Source organism: Bos javanicus, chromosome 2 (genome assembly GCF_032452875.1).
Source record: "Bos javanicus breed banteng chromosome 2, ARS-OSU_banteng_1.0, whole genome shotgun sequence".
NCBI lineage: Eukaryota > Metazoa > Chordata > Mammalia > Artiodactyla > Bovidae > Bos > Bos javanicus.
In genome coordinates this window covers 34,399,966-34,426,811 of record NC_083869.1, presented here as the reverse complement: position 1 = coordinate 34,426,811, position 26,846 = coordinate 34,399,966, and positions in this window count along the sequence as shown.

Sequence of the window (26,846 nt, the reverse complement as noted above, 5' to 3'; positions counted from 1 at the left end):
AGGAACAACTAGGCCCACGCGCCACAACTGTTAAGCACGTGCTCTAGAGGCTGGGAGCCACAACTACTGAACCCACGTGCCCATGTGCCACAGCTACTGAAGTCCACGTGTCCTAGAGCCCATCTTACTCAACAGGAGAAGCTACTGCAATGAGAAGCCCGTGCACGGCAACTGGAGTGTAGCCCCTGCTCACTGCAACTAGAGAACAGCCCACACAACAACGAAGGCCCGGCACAGCCAAAAATAAATGAAGCAGCCACCATAGCTGTTTTCAAGCTTACCAGCAGATTAACATTCTGCTCACAAAATTTCTAAAAATTTAACAATTGCAGCAGATAACGGGATAAAGAGATGGGAATAAGTCTAGCTGGATCGGATCTCCTATCCCCAGAATCAAATGGTGATGTGGGCCCTCCAACAAGAACACACTATGCCCCAGAGTGAACTTCACTCTGCCCCCACAAAGAGGCATCAGTTGGATTCCTGCTATACTGAGGGAGTGAATAAGTAACCAGTGTAGCCAAGAGAGAACCACAACAGCATCTCAAGTAGTCCCCAGTCATCCCTTTCCATAACTCTTTTTCCTCCACCCACCTATACTTGCCAGAGAAGAGGCAATAATCAGGGCACTCTTGTGCCCTACAGATTTCAAGCCATAAAAGGTCAAGCAGCATGAGCTAGGAGTGGGGGGGAGGGAGCTCTATGAGAATAAAGTTTTAGCTGGATTAAAATGAACTAGCTTAGAAATTATCTGAAAGTGACTGAAAGACGGGTTTGTGTGCATGCATACTAAGCTACTTCAGTTGTGTCCGACTCTTTTAGTCTCTATGGGCTGTATAGCCCACAAGGCTCCTCTGTCCATGGGATTATCCAGGCAAGAACACTGGAGTGGGTTGCTGTACCCTCCTCTAGGGGATCTTCCCAACCCAGGGATCGAACCAGCATCTCTTGTGTCTCCTGCATTGGCAGGTGTGTTCTTTACCATTAATGCCACCTGGGAAACCTGAAAGGAGGGTTTATCCTAGTATGAATGAATGTGGCAATTGGAGAAATAAATAAAACTGTTTCCAGTACAAATTTGTGTCAGGTTTAAGCTATCTGAGAAGTCAATTATGTTCATTAAATAATTTGAAATTTATCATTGAAATAAAAACTAAAAAAAATTAATCTTTTGTATAACTCACAGAAAGATACTTTATGAATAGACTAAATTGGAAGGATGAGTTAGGAAATTATTAAATGTTAGAATTCAAAGTTGATGACCTGATCTAAGGATAATCTGACCTTGGATGAAGACTGAGGCCGGATTCAAGAGGCAGTTACCTGATTGGGTAGCCAGTTTTTTATGGTGGGCAAGAAACAAAAGATATCAAGATTGATTCTTGTTTTCAGCTTAGAGGTCTAAATATAGTTTCACGGTTTTGGAACTAAGAGTTTTTAAAACTGGCATGAATTTATAAAACATTATTTTACATGTATGTATGTTGAAGTTGGAAGAGTCCTCTTTGAATAATAAACTAAGATAAAGATGATGAATATATCATAGTGCTAACATTTATTAAGATTCATGCTAATAATTTTGTTTTGCTTGTTTTAGAGCTTTATATAAATGGTATCATATTCAGTTTGGTCTTCTGGGACTTAATTATTCTACTCATTATGTTTCTAAGATTTCTCCATGCTCATTGTGTATTGCTATAGTTCATTCATTTCCACCAAATGAATATTCTATGCGGTGAATCCTTCGTAATTCACTTATCTATTCTTTGTTTGATGGGTGTTTCTGTTGCTTTCAGTTTTGTGTTGTGATTATGCGTGCTATCATGTATATTCTCCTGGCGCACATACCAGGGATACAATGAGAAAGAGAACAGAGTATTCAAAATGTTTCAATTCTTAAGTTGTGGTGAACTTTTCTTTTATGAATATGATTTATTATTTACATGTATATGTATATCCTTTTGTATGCATTAAATATTACACTTTAAAAGAATAAAATAGGACTATGGATAATATAAGTAGAAATAAGGAATAGGCAATGTTGGTTTAGAGAGGGAAGAACTGCAATTTTATCTATTTATTTTGGACTGGACTGGGTCTTCACTGATGCGTGGGGTTTTCTCTAGTCGCCGGCACGTGGAGGTTACTCTCTAGCTGTGCTTGGGTTTCTTGTTGCGGCTTCTTTCGTCGTGGAACACGGGCCCTAGGGTGTTCGGCTTCAGTATTTGCAGTGTATAGGTTCAGTAGTTGTGGTTCAGACTCAGCACAGGCTCAATAGCTGTGGGGCACAGGCTTAGCTGCTCCTCGGCAGGTGGGATCTTCCTGGACCGGGAATTGAACCTGTGTCTCCTGCATTGGCAGGTGGATTCTTCACCACTGAGCCACCAGGGAAGCTTAGAGCTGTAATTTGGAATGGAGAGGTCGGAGAAGGCTCACTCGAAGGGGCCATCTGGGCAAAACGTGAGGGAGGTGAGAAAGTGGCCATGAGGAGATCTGGGGAAAGAGTGTTAAAATACAGAACTCATGTCAAAAAGTGAAGAAACACTAACAGCTATTAAAGGAATCTTCAGGGAGGAGCGAGAGGCATAGCATCAGTTACAATGGCTGTTTCCATCTTGCCTTTTGCATTTCTCCCCTTGCTGTCCAGTTAAAGCAGCTGCCACTACAGGATTTTACAGCATCTAGAAACAGGTTTCTTCAGCTAGCTTTGCCACAACGGGGAAAATCCCCTTTCTTCTTAGCTTTTGGAAACACACACACATGGCTTTGCCGGAACACTTGAACATAGAAATGGATCCAGTTACAAAACACAGTCAAGTTGTTCGGTAGCAAGTAAAACATCACCTTATCTGGCTTCGGTATCAATTCCGTACTGCATGTCAAACCTGTTTGGCAAATGCACACGTTACTCCTTTGAATCTTTGAGTTGTCTCCTGTTCCGATTTCTAATCCTCTTCCTTTGCCATCAGACTTCACTCTCTTCAGGACTGGGTCAAATAGCTAAAATGTGGGCCCCCTGCGTAGATAAACAGGTTCTTAGTAAGTTTACAGAGACCTTTCAAAGAAGGTATCTTTGCCACAAAAACATCAGAAATGTATCCGGGCTTTTTCTCCACATCTCCTCATACCACTTGCCCTGGTAAAGATGTTTTTACACTCAGTTTACTATACTGTAGGGTTTTCAGTAAGCCTTAGAGGAAATGAGTTTTTAAAATAAACTTTAAAGGAGTTACTACAATCCATAATGGCTCCCAAAAAATAAAAGTCAAACAGTAATTTTCCATAAAACTGAAAGTGATGCAGTTTTGTTTCCTTATAGATGTTGAAAATGTCCTCATTATTCTCTTATAGCAATAAATGGTGACTCTATTGATAGTAAGATGTGGGAACCTTCATGCAGCTCAAAGGCATAATGAGGAGCCCATGTATTTGTTGGTGGTGGAAAAATATTTTTAGCAACAAAGCACCTGCTATGGCAAATACAATCAGTGTATTAATGAAAAATAAACTGTATATAATGTTTTTCAGGCCACAACAGCCTGGGAGAGGATGACCAAGTTGTGTCCTACCCAGCAAGATTTCCGTGACCCTTAAGCTTCTGTCTCCCAGCTCTCAAGCTGATTCTTTGCCGTGAAATCTGGGGATCTTGGGTTTTCCTTGGCAGCCATGGCAGCCACAGTTGAGGTACTGGTACAGTTCACGACAACAAAAGGTTTGAAATATTACACAAGCCTGTTACACTGCTTGGTAAAGCAGCAGTAGTATTTGAGAATATTGACTTCTATTTTGAAAGAAGTTCTACTGTGGGCAAAATGCTATCAAACAGGATTGCATGCTACAAAGAATTTCTTTGTAAAGGGAAGAGACAATCAACGAGGCAATGTTCATTGTTGTCTTATTTTTAGAAATTGCCGCAGCCATCCTAACCTTTAGCAACCACCACCTTGATCATTCAGCAGCCATCAACATCGAAGCAAGACCCTCCACCAACAAAAGGCTTACAACTCGCTGAAGGCTTAGATGATGGTTATTATTTTTTAGCAACAAAGTAATTTTTAACCAAGGCATTACATTGCTTTATTAGCCATAGTGCTATTGAATACTTAATAGACCACAGTATAAGGTAAAGATAACTCCTATGCACTGGGAAGCCAAAAAAATGCACATGGGAAATTCTGTTTACTGAAATGGTCTGGAACCAAACCGCATTATCTCTGAGATCTACCTGTAGATTGGAGAACTTCCAACCATGAGAGAAGGGGGATGAGATTGGGAGTGGATAGTTGCTTCTAACTCCTTCTGCTCTTTGGGTCCTGCTGGAATGTCTGGTGGTGCTAAACAAATGCTGCCTTAAATGGGATGATCTTTCAGCCCCAGGATTTTTACTCACTCACTTTGTACATTGATCACCTTAGTCTAAATTATATGACAGGAATAAATGACCCACAAATAAACATGCTGTTCTTTCTTGCTCAGGTTACATGTGCATTGTGCATCATCTGGGGCTCAAATCTGAGTATTTGATCAATGACCCAGCAGTTACCTGGGGCATGCAGGCTATGCCAGGAAAAAGAGAGTGGAAGAATTGCTTTAAAGCTTGTGTTGGAAATCGGCACCTGGCCTTCGGGTTTCCCAGGTGGCGCATTGGTGAAGAATCCTCCTGCCAATGCAGGGGAAGCAAGAGATGCAAGTTTGATCCCTGGGTTGGGAAGATCCCCTGGAGTAGGAAATGGCAACCCACTCAAGTATTCTTGCATGAAGAATTCCATGGACAGAGGAGCCTGCTGGGCTACAGTCCATGAAGTCACAAAGAGTGGAACACAACTAACACAGCTCTTATTAGTCAACACTTTTACTACTTTACTTTCCTCAAGCAGATCATCACAGCATTAAGCCTGAGGTCAAAGATGTGACAACATCTAATCCTACAAGTGGTGCCAGGCAGCCAATATTGGAGAACAAAAAACACAACTTGACATATTACATGAACTTCAGCAAGACATTTTATCTCTCTGAGCCTCAACTTTGTCTTGTATATAGGGGATGGTAATAATATTCACCCTCAGGGTTATTTAGAGGTAAGATGAAGTAATGCATTCAAGCGGCAGGTAAATGTGAGAGTGGAAAGGATTTAATTGCTGCCCCAAGCATGCTCTTTCTCAGATATCATCTCCAAAAAGTTATGCAATTTTTCCCTCTTCAATTTTTCATTCCAAACAGAAAATAAAAATTACGTTTCAATAAAGTTATCTGCATATGTAAAAAGGTGTCTTGTTAACACTGACATTTTTCCTTCATTGTTATACTTTGAAAATAGTGGTGTGATTTAGCAATTAGAGTATGAATCTTCCTACAGCTTTTAATTCCTTATCCCCCTCCTCCTAAAGAGAAGTTAGGCTGTGCCTGCTTGTTATTTCCTCCTCCTGTTGCCCACCAGGTAAGTGGAATGTGGGTTGCAGAATTTGAGAATGAGGACAGGCAGCTAGAGCCTCGGGGTCTGGATGAAAGGAGGGGGCGGAGTGGTTAGAGGCTTCCCTCTAATCATCAGACATTCCTTTCATCAGAAAGGGTAGATATTTCTCTCTTGGGGCTGGGATTCTGGAGACTTCATGTAGGGGGGTGTTTCTCTCAAGGATTTTAGGAAAGGCAAATGCAGAATGTACAGATTTGACTTTAAATTAGTTTAGATTATGTTTGGCTGCAAGCAAGAAAAACTTCTAAACAATAATAGCTTACATAAGATAGAAGATTGTTCCTCGATCACTTACAAAGTCCAAATGCAGGTAGTATTTCACCGACATGGAAGTTCCAGACCATCAAGGACTTGCGATCCTTTTCCTGTTCCATTAACCTTAGCGTGCTCTCCCATGGTCCAAAATAGATGTTTCAGTTCCAGCCAAATCGCCTGTATTATTGCCAGCATAAAGGAAGAAGGGGCACAGAGGCCTGCAGACATTCTTTAAGGAAATTGCTTAGTCGCTTGACCACACCTGGGACTCGTCTGATTTTATTCAAGATGTACATGTCTAATTAAGGAAAGGAAAACACCCATTGGAGGGGAGGAATAGCAGACATCCCATACCGAAAAAGAAGGTAATTTTAAGGTGGTGTTATGGACTGTGTAGTTTAATGTTTTTAACAGTCCTTGAGATGTGAAGTGAAGAATCTGAGTTATTTTGAAATAAAACCTTGGTTTCTGTACTAAATGTCATTGTCTCTGACCTAGATTTGAGGCTGAGCCACATGAGCTATGGCTCAGTGCTCATCTGGCCACCACATTCACCACTAAGTCTGTGATTCTGGTTACCATGCATGGGCTCCTGCCACTGAAATGCCATCCTATTCCCATCTATATAACCATCTGAGACAGGAAAGCACCTCTTCACCATCAATATTTCAATTTATTGGAATCTTCAATGGGTGGCCTTGATCTCTTGCTCTCATACACTGTGGAGTCATACTATATTTAATTATATTTACTCTTTCACCTTCTTTTATTCGTACAGATTCATACAGAAGTGGCCAAGACACTTCTCTCTTGAGAACTTCAGTGTTCCAGGACAAGTCCAAGCCTTTGACTCTCTCCTTTGTCAAGATGTGGTTTCTGTCTTTAAGAGGATTTAGGAAATACCCTGTTGCTTTACTCCTCTTTCTCAAGACTGCTGACACTGCAGCCCTGTGAACTGCGCTCCTGGCCACCTTGTGTCCTCATTTTTGCCGATCGTTGTACTAGTATTCTATGATAACTTATCATCCTCAGTGGTGATTTTAGAAAGCCCAAGTCCCAGAAATAAGTATAAGGATTAGCTGTTCACTTTCCTTTTCTCAGCATGCTAGTTATAAATATAGTATACTTTTTGTTGTTAAAGCAGTACGTGTTCATTATAGAAAATTTGGATAAGTATCAGTTCAGTTCAGTCACTCAGTTCTGTCCGACTCTTTGCGACCCCATGAACCGCAGCATGCCAGGCCTCCCTGTCCATCACCAACTCCCGGAGTTCACTCAGACTCATGTCCATTGAGTCAGTGATGCCATCCAGCCATCTCATCCTCTGTCGTCCCCTTCTCCTCCTGCCTTCAATCTTTCCCAGCATCAGCATCTTTTCCAATGAGTCAATTCTTTGCATCAGGTGGCCAAAGTATTGGAGTTTCAGCTTCAGCATCAGTCTTTGCAATGAATAGTCAGGATTGATTTCCTTTAAGATTGACTAGTTTGATCTCTTTGCTGTCCATAGGACTCTCAAGAGTCTTCTCCAGCATAACAGTTTAAAAGCAACAATTCTTCCACAATAGCATGGCAAAACCAAAATTAGTAGTTAAAATTACAACTCTTATTTCAGAGTGTATTTAATTACTATAAGCTTCTAGAGGTTAGGGACCATGCTTGTTTACCCAGGTTAGTTTCTAAAGACGACTCCCAACAAACCATGTCTCCCTGCATTCAGGATCTTGGGTAGTTATCTCCGACAGTGAATCCAGTCTTGTCCTATGTAGCTCAATTTCAGTGAAATTGAGTCTGCATAACTTCTGAGGCTAGGTCACAAGAAACCGTGCAATGTTTGCCTTGGTCTTTCGGTGCTCCGGAGGAAATTGATAACTCTGGTTACCTGGGACTGCCTGGCTATAATGAAGCCTAACTTGGCTATGAGCATAGACCAGATGGTGAGAGAGCGATTTTGAGAGACAGAGAGACAGACAGGCAGATTTGGCTAGCTCCAGCTGGTCCAGCCATCCAGGTTGCAAGCAAACACCATGTACTGGTCCAGTACATCCAGACCAGTCAAGCCTTCATGTGACTTCAGCCCCAACCAGTATCTTATTGTAACTACATGAAAGACCTACATGACAACTACCCAGCTGAGCCTAGTCAACCTACTGAACTATGAAAGATCATAATGAATTATCAGATCAGATCAGATCAGATCAGTCACTCAGTCGTGTCCAACTCTTTGCGACCCCATGAATCGCAGCACGCCAGGCCTCCCTGTCCATCACCAACTCCAGGAGTTCACTGAGACTCATGTCCATTGAGTCAGCCATGCCATCTGTAGTAAGGTTAAAATTATGTTTTGGGGTGGTTAATTATACAGCAATAGATAATCACAACACAATTCTATTAAATCTCTACTCTATCTTCAGCCCCTAGCATGAGTTGGCAAACTTGGTATATTGTAGATGATTGAAAAATATTTGCTAAATTAGTAAATAAACTTACAAGATTACTTGTACACAAATATACATACACACATGATTGTGTTTAATTGTGAAAATTCCTGAGAATGCTAAAAAAATGAGTCTTTTCATTTTGTTGGTTTTTATTTTTAAGTCTCATTTCTCACTGGACTGGATCAGTGATGATTGATTTGGTGTTTTTAAAACAGAGTAAAGCCAAATGTCATAAATGGTTTACTGGAAAATTTCCTGTAAGAATCACTTGTGTGTGTAGTTTGGAAAACTTGTTTTTTTAAAAAGTACAATTTGGTTTTGCTTTGAAATTCCAAATTAAACAAACAAACAAACAAACAACGAATTGAGCATCCACACAGTATGAAGATGGTGCTGTGTCCTCACTCGTGTTTTTATCACCGTGCAGGGAGCGCTGGTGAGGTGTGACGGTAGAGGACTCATGAGCCAGGGCAGCTATGGCAGGAGCTTAGATACGGATGCTAAATATGAGAATAGTTGTGATTTTTCATGGTTTGTGAACTTGAAATAAGGAGGAGACAACTAGCATTGTTTTAAACATTCTTTGCCCAAATCCACTCTTTACTTTCTTGTGGTCAAAGATGGGTTTTAGAAAAAGAGCCAAGAAAATAGGGTGGAGGAAGAGATGTAGAAAGAGGAGGAACACGACCCTCTCATACAGCTTGTGCTTGCTTCAAGGAAGAAAGCTTCACGGGCATCATATGGAAAGCCAAGAATTGTTTTCTCAGTTCCTCTTTTCTCCCACTCCTCCCCTCTCTGTGAAGTTTAGTAGAATAAGATAGCACATTAGCCTTCTCGTGAACCATAGAAAAAAGAACCAGGACTCTCTGAATGAGGGACAAAAGCGTGTTCCTGTTCTGTCCCAATCAGGTGCCGTAGGGACAAGTTTGCCGGTATCAGCAACCAGGGTTTTGTATTTCTGAATCAGAAAGTCCTGCTTCTCTACCAAGATAGGAAATAATTAATGTGAAGAGGCTAGAACAGAGCAAATACTCAACAAATCTTTGTCACTATTCAGACTGCGCATAACAGGAGCCTTGGTGCAAATTAATCAAGCCCCACAGTGTCCAAGAAGTTGGATTGCAAGTATGAAGTATCATCTGAAATAAGGAGGATTCTGTGCTATGGGCTATCAAACCTCTTTAGATGTTAGAATGGGCCCTGTCTTGTTGTCGAGGGCATCCCTTCCACCTCAAACTTGTGCTATCCTGCTTCAAACATTTAAGAACAGGACAAGCGTAAACAAACCTTAGAACTCCTACAATGTATTCCCAGGACTGCCAATTTTATCCTGAGGGAAAGTTTTAGAAGGGATTACCAGCACCCATTTGGGACTTCTATATGTGTTTTGACATGAAATATACTGAAGAAGTGGACCTACAGAGGTTGCTGCCAGGTTTCTAATTCACAAAGGGGTGTGCTTTTCTCATGATTTTAGTGGAGGTCTGGCTGCTGCTGTGCACAAGTGGAGATACGTGGAGAGGTTTCTTCTCCCTTAAAATTTTTTCTAACTAATCTAATTCTGACTTCCACTTCAACAGTCCTCTGCTCAGATTTTCTACTTTAAACAGACAACCCTCCTGACTCTTTTCTGTTCTCCAGGGAAATCTGGGAGCTGAGTGGCTTTCTGTGGTGTGTGCTACTTGACCTCACCCTGGTGTATAGATGATTTTGCCTCCTGCGGCTCCAAAAAGCTTCTTTGATAAATTGACTTCTCTTTCTTAAATAGTTGCCCAGAGGGTCAAAATTTAATTTGTTTGTCACTGAAAGAAAAGGTGTGGCCTTGGGAGTTTTGACACAACCCCGAGGGCCTCACCATCAACCTATTGCTTATCTAAGCAGAGAATTAGATGTAATTTCATGTGGGTGGCCCCACTGCCTAAGAGTAATTGGGGCAGCAGCTTTATTAGCACCTGAAGCTTTAAAAATAATTAATGGACGAAACCTTACTGTACTGACTTCTCATGATGTGAGTGGAATCTTAAATTCTAAGGTTAATGTTTGGATGACAGACAGTAGGCTTCTTAAATATCAGTCATTGTTGTTAGAAGGACAGTGCTGCTGCTGCCGCTGCTAAGTCGCTTCAGTCGTGTCCGACTCTGTGCGACCCCATAGACGGCAGCCCACCAGGCTCCCCCGTCCCTGGGATTCTCCAGGCAAGAACACTGGAGTGGGTTGCCATTTCCTTTCCCAATGCATGAAAGTGTCACTCAGTCATGTCCGACTCTAGCGACCCCATGGACTGCAGCCTACCAGGCTCCTCCGTCCATGGGATTTTCTAGGCAAAAGTACTGGAGTGGGGTGCCATTGCCTTCTCCGAGAAGGACCAGTAACTAAGCTTAAAGTTTGTGGAAATTTAAATCCAGCCACTTTCCTTCCTGAGAAGGAAAATGAAACACCTGATCATGATGGTTCTCAATTTCTAACTTTAAACTATGCAGTTTGAGAAGATCTAATGGATACCCCATTAGACAATCCTGACATGGAAATATTTACAGATGGCAGTTCTTTTGTTTGGGACAGAAAGTGTAAAGCAGGTTACACCGTGGTGACTGCTGAACAGGTTTTAGAAGCAAAATCTCTCCCCCAGGGAACCAGTGCTCAGTTAGTGGAGTTTATGGCCCTGACCCAAGCTCTAGAGTTAAGCAAAGGGCACCGGGTAAATATCTACACTGATTCTAAGTACGCTTATTTGACTTTACATGCTTATGCTGTAATATGGAAAGAAAGACAGTTTAAAACAGCAACAGGAGAACCTATTAAACATTTCAGAGAGATCAAGAGACTTCTAACTGTGATATATTGTCCTAAAGAAGTAGCTGTTATGCATTGCAAAGGACACAACAGATATGGGAGTAAAGTAGCTGAAGGTAATCAGCTGGCTGACTGTCAAGCCAGAAAAGCGGCACTTTGCGAAACCCCTTCACTACAGACGCCTTTGATCTGGACAGGTCCTGTGGAACAGGAAAAACCACAATATACTGAGGAAGAATTAGAAAGACCCAAAAACTGAAAAGCTAGCAAAATCTGGATTACAACGAAGTGGAAAGTATCCTTGAGAGGACTGGGAAATTGATTTTACTCATATGCCAAAAGCTAATGGATATTCTTGCTTACAAGTTTGGATAGATGCTTTTACTGGATGGATTGAGGCTTTACCCTGTCGTAGTAAACAGGCTAAGGAGGTTAGAAAGATTTTAATCCATGAAATTATTCCCAGGTTTGGGCTGCCACGGGGCCTTCAGAGTGACAATGGCTCTGCCTTTAAAGCTGCTGTAACTCAGGGGGTGTCTAAAGCTCTAGGAATAGTATATCACTTACACTGTTCCTAGAGACCCCAATCCTCAGGAAAGGTTGAAAAAGCTAATGACATTATCAAAAGACATCTGAGCAAATTAACTCAAGAGACACAGGACAACTGGATTAAAGTCCTATCCATAGCTTTAATGAGGGCTCGAACTGCCCCCAAAAAGGAGGGACTGTCCCCCTTTGAATGTATTTATGGAAGGCCTTTCTTATGCACAGACATTGTTATAGACCCTGAAGCCTTGAAATTAACTAGTTATGTAACTCAGCTCTCAGCTTTTCAACAGACATTAACGGAACTCTGGGAGATGACTCCTGACCCAGCCTCTGAGTCAAGCAAGCCTCTATTTGAGCCAGGAACCGAGGTCCTCATAAAAACACTGGGGCCTGGGGGCGCATCCCTTGAGCCCCTCTGGGAAGGTCCTTACCAGGTTATTCTTTCTTCTCCTACAGCTGTCAAAGTGCCAGGAATTGATTCATGGGTACATCACACTCAAGTTAAGAGGTGGCACCCTGACCATAACTAAGTGACTTCATTTTATGTCTTTACTTTCTATGCTCTGACTTTGTACTTTTCAGATGGGCCTGATAATCTATGTGAGCCTACTTCTGTTGACTCCAAAAATCCTGTGTCTGCTGTTTTATCCTCAAGACAATGCCTTCCTGTCCTGGGCTCACTCCTACACAGCATTTCACAATCAGTCTAACTGCTGGGTCTGTGGAGCACTCCGCTCTTCATCAGTGAAAGGCTTCTCCACTTCAAGGAAAATACTTTCTCCAAGTCTGCGAATACCTTCCACAACAATCATATGCAATGCCTCTTCTTAAACTGATGACATCTAACAACATTAAGATGGACTGATATAACTATGGACATAATGTGACTTTCCATTTTGATTTTAACTTGGTTTAATGACTATTTTGCCTTACGTCTGTAACTGTATAATGGAGTTTTCTAACTGTCTAAAAGCTTTAAAGTTACAAATGGTTGTTCAAGCTCCTATGAGTGCCACAGCCTCCTCCAACTATTACTTGGGGGCCCTGGATCAGAGACCCTCAAAATGAGGGTTAGGAGAATATGTTGCCTCAACAATTCAGGGACCATGCCCCTAAACAGCAGGAAGTAGTTATGGAATGAAAACAATGCCCCTTTCCCTTGGCAACATAATTCTCCTAAAAGAAAAGGGGGGAATGAAAGAGTCATTTCCTAGGTAGGTTGATAAGAAGTCTAGGGGTCCCCAAGGAGAGAAGGGTCTGGAATTCTCAAGGAGGAATAAAGGACAAACTTTTTTGTCCCTTTAAATCCTTAGGATTATATAACAATAATGTATCCTGCTTGAGGACAGTCTCTGGAAAAAAACTTTCTGGCTGATCCTGTTATCTTAAGGTGTAAATTATGGGAGTAGGTCTAGTGAGGTATTTACAACCTCCAGACATTCTTTTGATTCACTGTAATAACTAATTAGAGAGTATATAACTTCATGGCTAACACTAGCAAGGGGGTACTCTTTCTGCCCCCTTCTGATGCCTATGTAAGAAGCTTTCTCTATCTCCTTAATACTTAATTAAAACTTTTTACATAAAAGCTCTGAGTGATCAAGCCTTGTCTCTGGCCCTGGATTGAATTCTTCTCCGGAGGCCAAGAATCCTGGCATCTTTGCATGGTTCAGCAATAACCTTTTATCACTTCTGGCTTGTTTTTAAATAAATTATCTTTTAACCACATCCACTAAATTCATCCAAAGAATGTCCAGTATCACCTTAAGCAAATAAGAAAAGCTACCCAGAGTGTTAGCTCCAGGAAAGCTGAGAATTGTGGTCAGGTGCAATGATACCACACTTGTTCTGGGGTATGTCTTCATCCCACCAGGTCAGAATAGTCAGCTATGAGCCCATCTGTGGAGTCTTATTGCATAAATGAGCCAGTTCATGTTGGGCTAATTCTGAATGATCAGATCCAGCAGGTTCATTGGTGAAACAGTGGGTCAACTTTAATTATTTACAATGAATGAAATGCTAGGTCAGACCACAGGGTAACTGCTGCTAATAGGGATATTCCATCATCCACAGGATATTTATTGATATCAAGCCAAACATTAGTGTTCCTTTGAACAAAGCTTGAGAAGTGCTGAGTTAGACAATATGTGGATTAAAACAGTTTCACTAGATTATCTCTACTCAGCGTTCAGCAGTGTATCACCTCTTCCAGGGAGCCCTGAATGCCTCCACAACCGTGTTCCTGTATTGCACCACTCAGTCTGGAATGCAGTGTTCAAGTTCCCCATCTGTTCCCATCGGGACTGTGTGCTCTTCATATGTACTAACCACAAGTTTGGCTTTGAGGAGTAAGTGAATGAGCAGATGGATGGATGAGTGCAGTATCTGATTGACTGTCATATTGAAAGAATGTTGTACATAGCCAGTAGCTCTTGAACACAGGACTTCTTTCCAGTAATGGTGGATAGTATTACTCATCTTGAGAGGCTGTAGAGAGGAAAAAAATGAGATAAGCAAGATGATTTTATTTAGCAAGCTTATAACAGTGAGTTAATCTGGAGCTAAATATTGTGAAAACATTCCCAGTCCTTAACCAAATGATACTGTTTCCATTTATATCATGACAGAATTTGGTTGGCCAGTCACTCTCATCATTCATACACCAGTAGGCAGGGCAGATTTTCATTGTTCTTGAACATCCTGTTTTTGGATTTCCCAGGAAGGAGTTCACATTTCCTCATAGTTTACTGACACTTCTACTTTGTAGTGCTACGGTGATATGGGTGGTCCCTTAGAGAATCTGGACTGTGAGTATTTTGATATCCCAATTTATGATCCTACTTGGTTCAATTTGGATTGGTCCAGGAAAAAGAAAAAGAAAACAGAAAAAAGAAATTCACAAATTTATTTTTTAATAATGAAATTTAATCCCTTAAGGGTACAGTGCCATTTTATTTCAATTTTAATTTTTATTATGCTTCAGTTCAGTTCAGTCGCTCAGTTGTGTCCAACTCTTTGCGACCCCATGAATCGCAGCACGCCAGGCCTCCCTGTCCATCACCAACTCCTGGAGTTCACTCAGACTCAAGTCCATCGAGTCAGTGATGCCATCCAGCCATCTCATCCTCTGTCGTCCCCTTCTCCTCCTGCCCCTAATCCTTCCCAGCATCAGAGTCTTTTCCAATGAGTCAACTCTTCACATGAGGTGGCCAAAGTACTAGAGTTTCAGCTTTAGCATCATTCCTTCCAAAGAAATCCCAGGGCTGATCTCCTTCAGAATGGACCTGTTGGATCTCCTTGCAGTCCAAGGGACTCTCAAGAGTCTTCTCCAACACCACAGTTCAAAGCAACAGTTCTTCAGTGTTATTATGCTTGGTGTGTCCCAAATAATTACATTTTCAGTATGGAAAACAAGTTTGATAAAATCTGAATTTATGTTTGTTTGGCAACTGGATACCAAAGAGAAATGTAAGAAATCTTTTCTTTTTTAAAAATTTATTTTTTGACTGCTCTGAGTCTTTATAGCTGTGTGTGGGCTTCAGTAATTGTGGCGCACGGGCTTAGATGCCCTGAGGCATGTGGAATCTTCCTGAGCCAGGGATCGAACACGTGTCCTCTGCATTGGCAGGTGGATTCTTAACCACGGGACCACCAGGGAAGTCCAAGAAATCTTTTCAAAGTTGGAGATTATTTAGATTTTTTTAAAGTGTGTATTTATCTAAGTTAAAGCTTACATGGCGTTGAAATGGTACATGCACTAATGTATGACTGACATGAAAAGTCAGGGGATAAAAGACATCTTCACTTAGGAATGACTAAATTTGGGAATTATCAAGAGTAGAGCAGACAGATACTTCAGGGACTTGTTGCACCGAATAACTTACTATGGTAAAAACAACATTTACTTTGAGAACATTCCTATATTTTTCAAAATAACTCATGACATCATTTTGTATAATAGATGAGCTTCTTTCTGTGGTCATGGTTTCATAATTTGTAAAACCTAAACTTCTTAGTTGGAATCTTTGGTTTTTGTAGTTCTTTTCTAGAGTGCAATGACATTAAATTGCTTTGGGTTGAGTGTTTTAAATTCTGAGAGATATGACTTCCAAAGTCACTAAACAAACAGGCGGAAAGACGAAGTCACTGGCCTCCAACAGCTGTTTAAGTCAAATGATGGATTGTATGTGATTACAGACTGGATTGTTGTTTTTAACTAACAAAAAGGTAGATCCTCATTTTCATAGAAACCCTGATATAAATATAAATAAAAATCCCTGGTCTAAGTTTTAAAGCCACTCCCTTGGGCCAGTTTAATATACATGGTTGCTGGATATACAGTAACCCCAAAATTACAGCCGGGAAGCTTGTCCCATTGGTGAGTGTACCTCAAAGGCTGCCTGTGGAGTCAGGGCTGGATATTCTGAGTGGCCCTCTTGTCTTGAGGTTGAAACCCTGTAAAGGGAGCTCTAGTGTGAAAGATGATTAAGCTTTTTTTTTTTTTTTGGCCGCTCCATGCAGCATGTGGGATCTTAATTCCCTGACCAGGGATCGAACCCATGCCTCCTGCATTGTAAGTGCAGAGTCTTAACTGCTGGACAAGGAAGTTCAAGGAGATTACACTTTGATGCTGGCAAAGGTGCTAAAAGGCCGGAGCTGCTTTAGGAAGAGGGGAGACTTGCACTTGTTCCATTACCGTGCTGTTGCGGTGGTTGAAGCTTTTTCAGCAGAACACAGGAGGACTCTGGTGTCTGAGGAGACAGGTTGTGTGCAGATGCTTGAAGAGCAGAGAAAGGGCAGGTGTGGCTGGCTGCACGTCTTTCACGTATTGTGTCTGTAAATCAGGTTGTTGTACTTACATGGCTGTGTGACAATCTCAAGATATAGTGGCATTAAAAAAAATCTATAGTTATATTAACAATGAAGGCAGCTTGTTTTTATTAGGTCTGGAGTTTCATCCAGAAGATTAGAGGCCTGGTGGCTGGAATTGTCTGAATGCTCCTTTACTCACATGTCAGGTGGTTGACGTGGCTATTGGCTGAGGGTCTTTCTAGGGCTGTCAGCTAGAAGTGGTACACATGACTGCTCTGTTTAGCCTAGATTTTCTCTCCACATGGTGGCTGGTTTTCAAGGGTAAGCATCTTCAGCAAATCTGGCTGGTGACCTGTGCATCACACAAGGCCCCACACTCATCTCATGCTTGGTGTAGTGTTCTGTGGTACTTGTCTTGAAATTTTTAAGTTTTGCAAAAGGGGCTGCTCATTTTCATTTTGTATTGAAAGTGAAAGTGAAGTCACTCAGTCATGTCTGACTCTTTGCCACCCCTCAGACTGTAGTCTACCAGGCTCCTCTGTCCATGGGATTTTCCAGGCAATAGTACTAGAGTGGATTGCCATTTCCTTCTCCAGAGGATGTTCCTGACCCAGGGATCGAACCCGGGTCTCCCGCATTGTAGGCAGACGCTTTACCATCTGAGCCACCAGGGAAGTCCCATTTTGTATTGGGTCCCACCAATTATCTAGCTGGTCTTGATTGAGAGCCAGAGAAAGAGAAGTTGCCAGAAGCTATATGGCCCTTTCTGACCTCATCTAGGAAGTCAGGCTCCCGTGACATTGCATTTTTTAGAAGTGAGTCACTGAGGTTTCCCATATTTGGAGAGAGAAGGATAGATACCACTGCTTGATGGAAGGATGTCAAGGTTATATGAGAACATAAATATTGCTATCACATTTGGTGGAAAATACAATCTGCTACAAATATTCTGCACATATTTCTGCAGGTGCCACTTACTGGGTACAGTTTTTATTTTGGATAATCTTGTATACTAGAATGCTCAAATTAAAGTTAGAGACCGAAACTCCAATATAGACTTGAGATAATATTCCGTAGCCAGATCACGATGTGAAAAGTTTACATTCCGTGTCTGAAACTCCTCAATCACTTTCATATAGAGAGAGCTGATATGGAGGAGAATTTTGAAATGATTTCTTTGGGAAGAGAAGTTGCTCCATTATAGAAAATGATGAAAGTGTTAGTCACTCAGTCTAGCCTGATGCTTTGTGACCCCATAGACTGTAGCCCACCAGGATCCTCTCTCCACGGAGTCCTCCAGGCAAGACTACTGGGATGGGTAGCCATCTCCTTCTCCAGGGGATCTTCCCGACCCAGGGATCAAACACAGGTCTCCTGTATTTCAGGCAGGTTCTTTACCGTCTGAGCCATCATTATTTCTTTTACTGCAACTTAAGTAAGAAGAGACTTCAGTGTGTCTGTTTGGAGAGTTTTGAAACATGTTTCATGCAGTTGCAATTCTCAGTAGACTAGTGCCCAATTCTCAGAAGACTTAGAGCAATGGCAACAAGACAAAGTGTTATTTTTTTTATTAAAAATCTTATTATATTAAAATTTTGTATTGGTTATTATTATTTTGCTAAAAATAACATTTTTATTTTATTTATTATTCTACTAAAATTGCTACTATTTTTAAAACGTGACAGTAATTAAAGTTTTTATTATTCCACCATAGAGTAAGCAAGGTAGGTAGGCCCAGGATAGGGTTATTTATGGGCTCACCATACTTATCATAACGGTTATATACAGACATGACCAACATCTGTGAGGAACATGTATCTTTTTGAGAAGCCCAAACCCAACCCCCGTTGAGGACTCTTGGCCATCACCAAACCCTCCCAGAGGCCATGGGGAGGAATCTGTTCCAATGGGCCCAAGACACACTTAATTCCTTTTAGGAAAAGGAGGGGAAGTACAAGAAGCTGCTTTTGGAGATGACCTCTGCAAATATTTGGATTCAGGCAGGATGCAGGGTTTATACCTCCAGATTTCAAAACAGCCAGAGAATATTTGCTATGGACCAGAGATGTGAATCACTTGTGTGGGTGAATCAATGTATGATTATCATTGATTTTATCTAATGCCCTAAATGAGCGAAGGACCAGAAGCCAGCAGTTGGCGTTGATATCAGATTAATGAAGGGGTACAGGGCACCTATGACTAGGATGCTCCACCATTCTTGTTTTTCCAGGACTGAAGGGTTTCCTAGGACATAGGACTGTAAATGCTGAAACAGGGGTACTACCAAACAAACTAGGATGGTTGGTCACCCTTCGCTTGACAATCCATAATAGGATGCATCTGTCTGTCTGAGACAAGGGACTCTCAGGGGAGGCATTCAGGAGCGATCCTACTGGAGACCTATGAAAGTGTCCATTAAAGAAAGACTCACTTGTGAACATTTTGGTAATTATGAATTTCAATTGATGTCATCAGTGGATTTTTCTCTAGCCATGTTCAACCCGGAAGGTGTAGGTATAGAGTAGGCAGACATTGTATTTAATTAGAATAGGGCTTTAATCCAAGAAAGTGTGATGAAGCAAGAGCAAGGCAAAGAAATTAGGAGCAAATTTACGGGAGTGATTATAATAAGTGACCATGGAACTTAACCTGGATAATGGGAAAGCGAGTGAGGCTACAAGGAGAACCAGTGAAAAGTTTGTAGGCTCAATGGACTAAAAGTGTTTGTGGAGTTGAGAGATTGTTGAAACTGGGGTATAGGAAGTGAACTGGAGGAAAAAAAAACCACAACAAAACAGTAGCTATTGGCCAGAAACTAGGTTGTTTAAAGTTGAGACTGTGGAGAGTTTGCAGTTATTCAAGGGTATATTCATGGGAATGAGTAGCCAGGGTGAAGGGGCGGGCAACATCAATGAAAGAAGGGAGAGCTAGGAATTGAGAGGGCATGCATGGAAAACATCACTTTTATGATAATGAACTCATCGGGAAGTAAAAGAGGAGTAGAATTAAAAAGAGTGAAACTTAAACTATCTCCCAAGAGGAATAAGGAGTAACCACGTAGTGATGAGAGCAGTGGTGGATTTAGGGGTGGGAGATGACGTCAACAAACCCAGTCACCTCTGGAGTGACACACAGGTCTAGCTTAAAAATAGTCCCATTGTCGTTCCATGTAATCACATGGACAATGAGGGACCAGATTTTATGTTAGTGTTTTTACTCTCATCATCATTATTTTTCAGTTTCAGCTAAGTACCTGAGTATTATAACAGAGAGAGGAAAGAATTTGATGATTGTTTTAATCCAACTAAGTAATGAATTTCAAAGTATAGACTGGGGTGGGGGGGCCCTGGAATTCCTCCAGAACTTTATCAAGTCATAACTTTATGCTTAAGGATACTAAGAAATCACTAACCATTTTTCCTTTTTGTCTTGTGACTCTACAGTGGAGTTTTCCAGAGGCTATGTGATGTATGAGAGCACAACAGATTGAGTTCAGAAGCAGACATGAGAATCCAGCTGGTTTATATTAAGCTAGAAATGAAATAAATTTCAAAACATGGAAAATGACAACATTTTGGTAACTATATTTTTGTTGTTTTGGAAAATAAAGGATTTTTTCCCCCATAAAAATGTGTTATTTATGTTAACTTGCAATGAGTTTAGTTTAAAATTTTTATTTATTTATTTAAAAGTTCACCCTTTTGTTAAGTAAATTTGCTGATTGTCTACTGTATAATACATGTTGAAGATTCTGAGATAATTAGTTTTCTGTTGTTGTTATTGCTTAAAAATATTTATTTGTTAGGCTGCTTTGGGTCTTAGTTGCAGCAAGATCTCTTGCGTCATGTGAAATCTTTTGTTGTGGCATGTGGACTTCTATCTAGCTGGGGCATGTAGGCTTCGTTGTCTCACCGCATGTGGGATCTTAATTTCCCCACCAGGGATCAAACCTGTGCTCCCTGATTGGAAGGTGTTTTCTTAACCACTGGACCACCAGGGATATGCTGATTCTGAGATATCTTGTACAGAGCATTGGATGATAGAGAAAATAGACACAGAAGCAAAACTCAAAGTTATAATGCCATGATAATATGGTCTCTCTGTAGGTATAACTACATTTCCCATTTTCTGTTCCTTTTTTGCAGAATGCTCCTAACCTCCATCTTCTCATGGCTGGTTCGTTATTATCTGGGGTCTTAGGGAACATGAAGACTTTGCCTCATTCTCTCAGGTAAATTATTTGATGTATCCTACAGCCAGGATGCTCCATACATACATCTGAGACACTAACCAACTATGCCAAGCGTAATGGGGAATAGGTGATTTGTGATTCTCTTAAACAAGCTCATTTTGCTGGACGTGCTCCATCTCTCCCGTGAGGAAGCAAGTAGCCATTTGGGGAACCCCAGGTGTCAAGGAACTGTAGATGCCTCAGGGAGCTGAGGACAGCCCCAAACCCACAGCCAGCAAGAAACAGTTCTGCCAACAACCCAGGTGAGACGGGAAACACATCCTTCCCCAGCAGAACTTCAGATGAGGCTAAAGTCTCAGTCACAATCTTTTTTTGTTCAAATTTCTTGTGGTGTAATTAACAAATAAAATTGTAAGTCTACAATGTGGGTATCTGATACATGTACACATCGTAAAAGGATTCCCTCATCAAGTTATCATATCCATAAATTCACATGTTTACCTTTTTTGGTGAGAATATTTGAATTATACAATCACAGTGTTATCAACTATATTCACCAAGTTATACATTAGATTCTCAGATCTTATTCATCTTTTATTCATTTTATAACTGAAACTTTGTGCCATTTTACCAGTCTCTCCTTATTCTGGTCACACCCCAGCCCACGCAACCACTTCTCTACTTTCTGTTCCTATGACTTTGTGCTTTTTAAAAATTCCACATGTAAGTGATAACATGCAGTATTTGTCTTTCTGTGCCTGGTTTATTTCACATAATATCCTCCAGGTTCATACATGTCACAAACCACAAGATACACACACACACATTTTCTTGATTAATTCATCCCTTGACAGACATTTAAATGTGTCCATATCTTGGCTATTGCAACTAATGCTTCAGTGAACTTGGGAGTACATATATCTTTTTGAGATATGGTTTTGTTTACTTTGGATATATATTCCAGAAGTGGAATTTCCTTTTGTCACATGGTATTTCTATTTTCCATTTTTTGGAGGGAACTTAATAGCATTTTCCATTGTAGTTTGTTTTCCTACCAAGAGTGTAAAAATATTTCCTTTTCTTCACAACCTTGACAACATTTGTGATTTCTATTTAATAAAAGTCATCCTAACAGGTGTGAGGTGACAGCTCATTGTGGTTTTGATTTGCATTTCCCTGATGAGTAGTGATACTGAACACCTCTTCATGCAGCCTGTTGGCCACTGGTGTGTCTTCTTTGGAAAAATACCTATTGAGGTCCTTTGCCCATTTTTATATTGGGTTATTTGTTTTTTTGTGATCGAGTTGTATGAGTTCCAATCGACTTTGGATATTAGCCCCTTATTGGATATGTAATTTGCAAGTATTTTCCTTTTGTTGGTGGTTTACCTTGCTGAGCAAAAACATTTTAGTTTGATGCAGCTTCACTTGTTATTTTTGCTTTTACTGTCAAACCCAAAAAATTACGATCAGGACCAATGTCAAGAAGCTTGCCTTCTGTATTTTCTTACAGGAATTTCACTGTTTCAGATCTTACATTCAAGTCTTCAGTCCATTTTGAGTTGGTTTTTGTGCATGGTCCAAGACCGGGATCCAGTTTCACTCTTTCACATGTGACAATTCAGCTTTGTCAACATCACTTATTGCAGAGACTGTTCTTTATCCACTGTATGCTTTTGGCTCCTTGGTGAAAAATTAATTGAACATATATGTATGTGTTTATTTCTGGGCTCGGTATTCTGTTCCGTATTGATTTATGTGTCTGTTTCTGTTTCAGCACCACACTCTTTTCATTACTATAAATTTGTAATGTAACTTAAAATTAGGAATGTGATGTGTCCAGCTTTATTCTTCTTTCTCAAGATTGCCTTAGCTATTTGAGGTCTTCTGTGACTCCATAGAAATTTTAGAATTGCTTTTTTTCATTTGTGTGAAAAATGGCATTGTCATTTTTATAGGGGTTACACTGAATCTGTAGATCACATTGTGTCATATAGACATTTTAACATTATCAATTCTTCCAGTCTATGAACATGGAATTTCTTTCAATTTATTTGTGTTTTCTTCAACTTTGTTCATGAACATCTTAAAGTTATAGAGCTTTTACCTCCTTGTTAAATTATTCTTAAGTATTTTACTCTTTTTCATGCTATAGTAAATGAGATTGTTTCTTAATTTTATTTCTGTTGTTTGTTGTTAGTGTATAGAAATGCAGCTGATTTTGTATATTTAGTTTCATGTCATGCAATTTTACTAAATTTGTTTTTCTCATTCTAATATTTTGGTTAAGTCTTTAGGATTTTCTATATGCAGTATTATGTCATCTGCAAATAGAGATGCTTTTACTTTTCGAATGACTTCAATTTTTTTTCTTGAATAACTGCCTTGATCATTATCTCCAATACTATGTTGAATAAAAGTGGTAAGAGTATGCATCTTCTGACGACAATCGCCACCAGCCCCTAGATGTATGTTACATTAGAAGCCTGACCTTCAAGCAGCAACTTTCAAAGTCTGCAGATGGACCCCTTTTACAAAAAGACTGGGAAATGGGTGTTTTTTCCTTGCTCCTTACGTGCTGACCCCTGGGGAGGTAGCTACAGTGAGTGATTGCCTGTCCCTTAAGAACTCTTTGTTAGCTATAGTCTCAAGCATCTCAAGAACACAAGCCTCATTAGCCTTCAGAGCTAAGTTTTGGGAGGCCCATCTCTCAAGTGAGAGTCTGAAAAGTTGGAGCACTAGCTGTGGGGTCCAAACTCTTCACTCTTCAGAGAGAAGTTGAGAGTTGAGTGTTCCCTCAGGATTGTATGCACTGTACCAAGGGTGAGGTTTTTTGGCAAGAGTTTGTCTCAGCATTTCCCACCCAATCCAATGTAGGCATTTTCTAATTCACTCAGTGTGCAGGGCTTTCGAATTTCATTCAGAGATGATTTCTCTGTGTGCAGCTATACATTCTTCATGTTCGTGGGAGGAGGGGCATCAAGGAGCCCCCAATGTCATCATCTTGGTCAACCTCCTCCTTATTTTTTTTATTTAAATAAATTAAAATAAATATATAGAAATTTGTTTCAATTTTGAATATGTTAAATATTGATAAATATAATATAAAAAAATCTCTTTGGCATAGTCAATAATTTTTTAAAATATAGAGGCCTTGAGATCAGACAGTTTGAGACCCACCGATTTCTACTGCTTACTGGAAGGTGAAGACCTGCTCTCAGGGAATGATTGAAAGGTCAGACCTGTGCAAAAGAAATCGAAGTGGAGGGACTTTCTGGAGACAGTGACCTACAACTTGAGATTATGTCTCTAAGGGGATGGCAGGGAAACATATGGGAAAAAATCAACAGAAAGTAACTTTTTGAGCTATGGGAAACTTCCTGACTTTGAATAACACAAGAGTATTTTTACTAAAAACTGGTCAATAAATCAATCTGTATATAGATATAAAAGAAAATGATATACCTTTGAAATCTCCATGAAATCTATTTGCTTTAAAGATTTAGAAGGTTTCTTTTTCTGATTACGAAATCAATACATGTTCACTATAGGAAATACAGAAAAGTCTGGAAAGTGTTAATAAAATATGAATTAGTTGCAATTCTACCTCCTAGATGGGATGAGTTAGCATAGATTCTATTTCCTTCTGTCTCTATTTTTAAATTGTTGTATGTATAATTTCACATCTACTATATTTACTTAACCTTTTATTATGAGCATTTTCTCATTTGACAATCATTTGAAATCACTGTATGTGGTACAGCAAAGTATTCCATTGAGATTATACAGTAATTTACTTAGCCCATCTGCTACAGTTGGACATGAGGAGTTATTTTTCTCCTTTTAAAAAGAATATTTGAATGCGTCCCTCTCTATTTAATCATTTATTCTGTACACATACACACACACTCATGCATATGCCAAGAATTCTGAGTATGTTCTTACCTGCATCTCTGGTTCAGAAGCATTTATTACATGTAAAGGAATAAATACTGCAAGGATGTAACCTCCTCAAAAATTAGCCTATACAATTATTGTCAAATTATTGTCAATTCCAATAAAAATGCTAGTAAGATTTTTAAGGGAATGAAATCATTCCAAATTTCATGTGGATAAATTTATGGATTAAAAAGATTTTGAAGTTGAAGACACAGTTGAGGAGTAATGATGGTGATAAAATATGTTAAAATGCATTGTAAAACTAAAGTAATTAAAACAGCATGGTGTTGTAATAAGAATTGACAGAGGAAATAATAAAATTGCCTGGAAACGTGTAGCATATATAGAAATTTAGTATATGATTAAAGATAGTATTACAAATAAATAGTGACATTAATGAACGCTCAATAAATGATGCAATAATTCGATTAACTCTTTGAAAAACAACAGGCAAAAACAAAAGCAAATCCTTTTTCTAAAATGCTGGTTTGAAATCAAATTAGAAGGAAAGATGTATGATGCCATCTAGTGGTGAAATAGGTAACTGCATATATATTGCTTAATGTAACATCTATTGACAGAAATTGAAAACAAATGGAAACACGAGGGAGGTAAATTAATAAAAAGGCTTATAGTTCATACTTCAAAAATTTAAGGAAAGTTTTGTCAGTACTGATAAGATGATTTTAACTGTTTCAGAGGATATTATAAATGGTAGCCTATATAGTGATCATAAGCTAAGTTGTAAGAAATTACAGTTGCAGACATTCATGAACAAGCATGCCAACCTGTCATACTTTTTTTTAGTAACACGATGAAACAAAAGAACAATTTGAGTAAAAGCATGCTGGTTAGAAATTCACATGTGAGAGTAGAACCTGCCAGTAGTTATATCTTTGAATATGAACACATTCCCAGAAACCTGTTCTCTGGGTTGTGGAGCTTGATGGAGGTTCCAAGCTTGCTCTGGGCTTGTGGCTTGTGTGGCTATGTAGTTCCTGGAATTAATGGAGGCTTCAGCTCTCCTCATGGATCTTAGATACAAGCTCCACCTTGTATGCAAGGACATGTATGTAACCAAGTCCACAATGGCTGTGCCTCCAGGCTTTCCATTACTCCATCTAAGTTGTAGCAAAGCAACTCAGATAAATCTGCAGTGCAGCACTTGCATATCTAGGAGCAAGCCCTCCTTTGCCATCCAAGTGGCTGAAGCACAGCTGCCTCATCATCATGCAACTCTGCTCCCTGTCACAGTTCTGTGGTCAAGAGGTGAGCTCCTAGATTAAAGATGAGCCTGGCAGTCCCCTCCATTGACAAGTAGGATTTATACTAGAAAGAACTGGCTAAGTCTGAGAGCTTACAATTTAGGAGACTTTGGTGACCATTAACAGAACTGGAGGAACAGAAAGGATTTGGAAGGGACAAAGCTCCAAGAAGCAACAATAGGAGATGAATGAAGTACCACGTTGCTCCCACACCAAGCTCTGTGGCTCCCAGCTAACCTCTCTGCCCTGCACTCAGCTCTGACGTTCAGTTCCTACCTGGATTCCTTATATTCCCAATATTCTTCTGAGAAACTCTTCCTTTTGCTAAAACAAATGTCAGTGTTTTCCTGTCCTTGGATTCAAAACTGTACCATAATATATCTTTTGAAAGGACAAACCTGATCTATACCTTTGAATGGAAGCTCATTACTTTTATGTAAAAGTCCCAATTCTTTAGCATGAGAGTTCTCATGATCTCTCAAGCTTTATTGCTGACTTTCTCTTGCTGTCTCCTTCCTCCCATTCACTTTCAACCTTCCCTTTACCCTCCAAGCCCCAGCCATATGCTAAGACACTCAATTCCCATACCATGGCACAGCAAGCTTCCCAGCCAGGCTGTTCTCTTTCCATGAAATATGTTTCCACCACCTTCTCCCCTAGTAACCCCCATTCATCCTTCAGATCCCAGCTTAGGCTTCATTTCTCCAGAAATCCTCTTGCATGCTAAGTTGATTCAGTTGTGTACGACTCTTTGCAACCCCATGGACCGTAGTATGCCAGGCCTTTCTGTCCATGGGATTCTCCAAGCAAGAATACTGGAGTGGGTTACTTTGCCCTTCTCCAGGGGCAGATCGAACCTGTGTCTCCTGCAGTGCCTACATTGCAGGCAGATTCTTCACCACTGAGCCACTGGAGAAGCCCAGAAATCCTCTTCAGTTCAGTTCAGTTCAATCGCTCAGTTGTGTCCAGCTCTTTTTGACCCCATGAACTGCAGCACACCTGACTGCACACCAGGACAGCCTCCCTGTCCATCACCAACTCCCGGAGTTTACTCAAACTCATGTCCATTGAGTTGGTGATGCCATCCAACCATCTCATCCTAAGGGACCTAAAAGTCTCCTCAAGTTGGG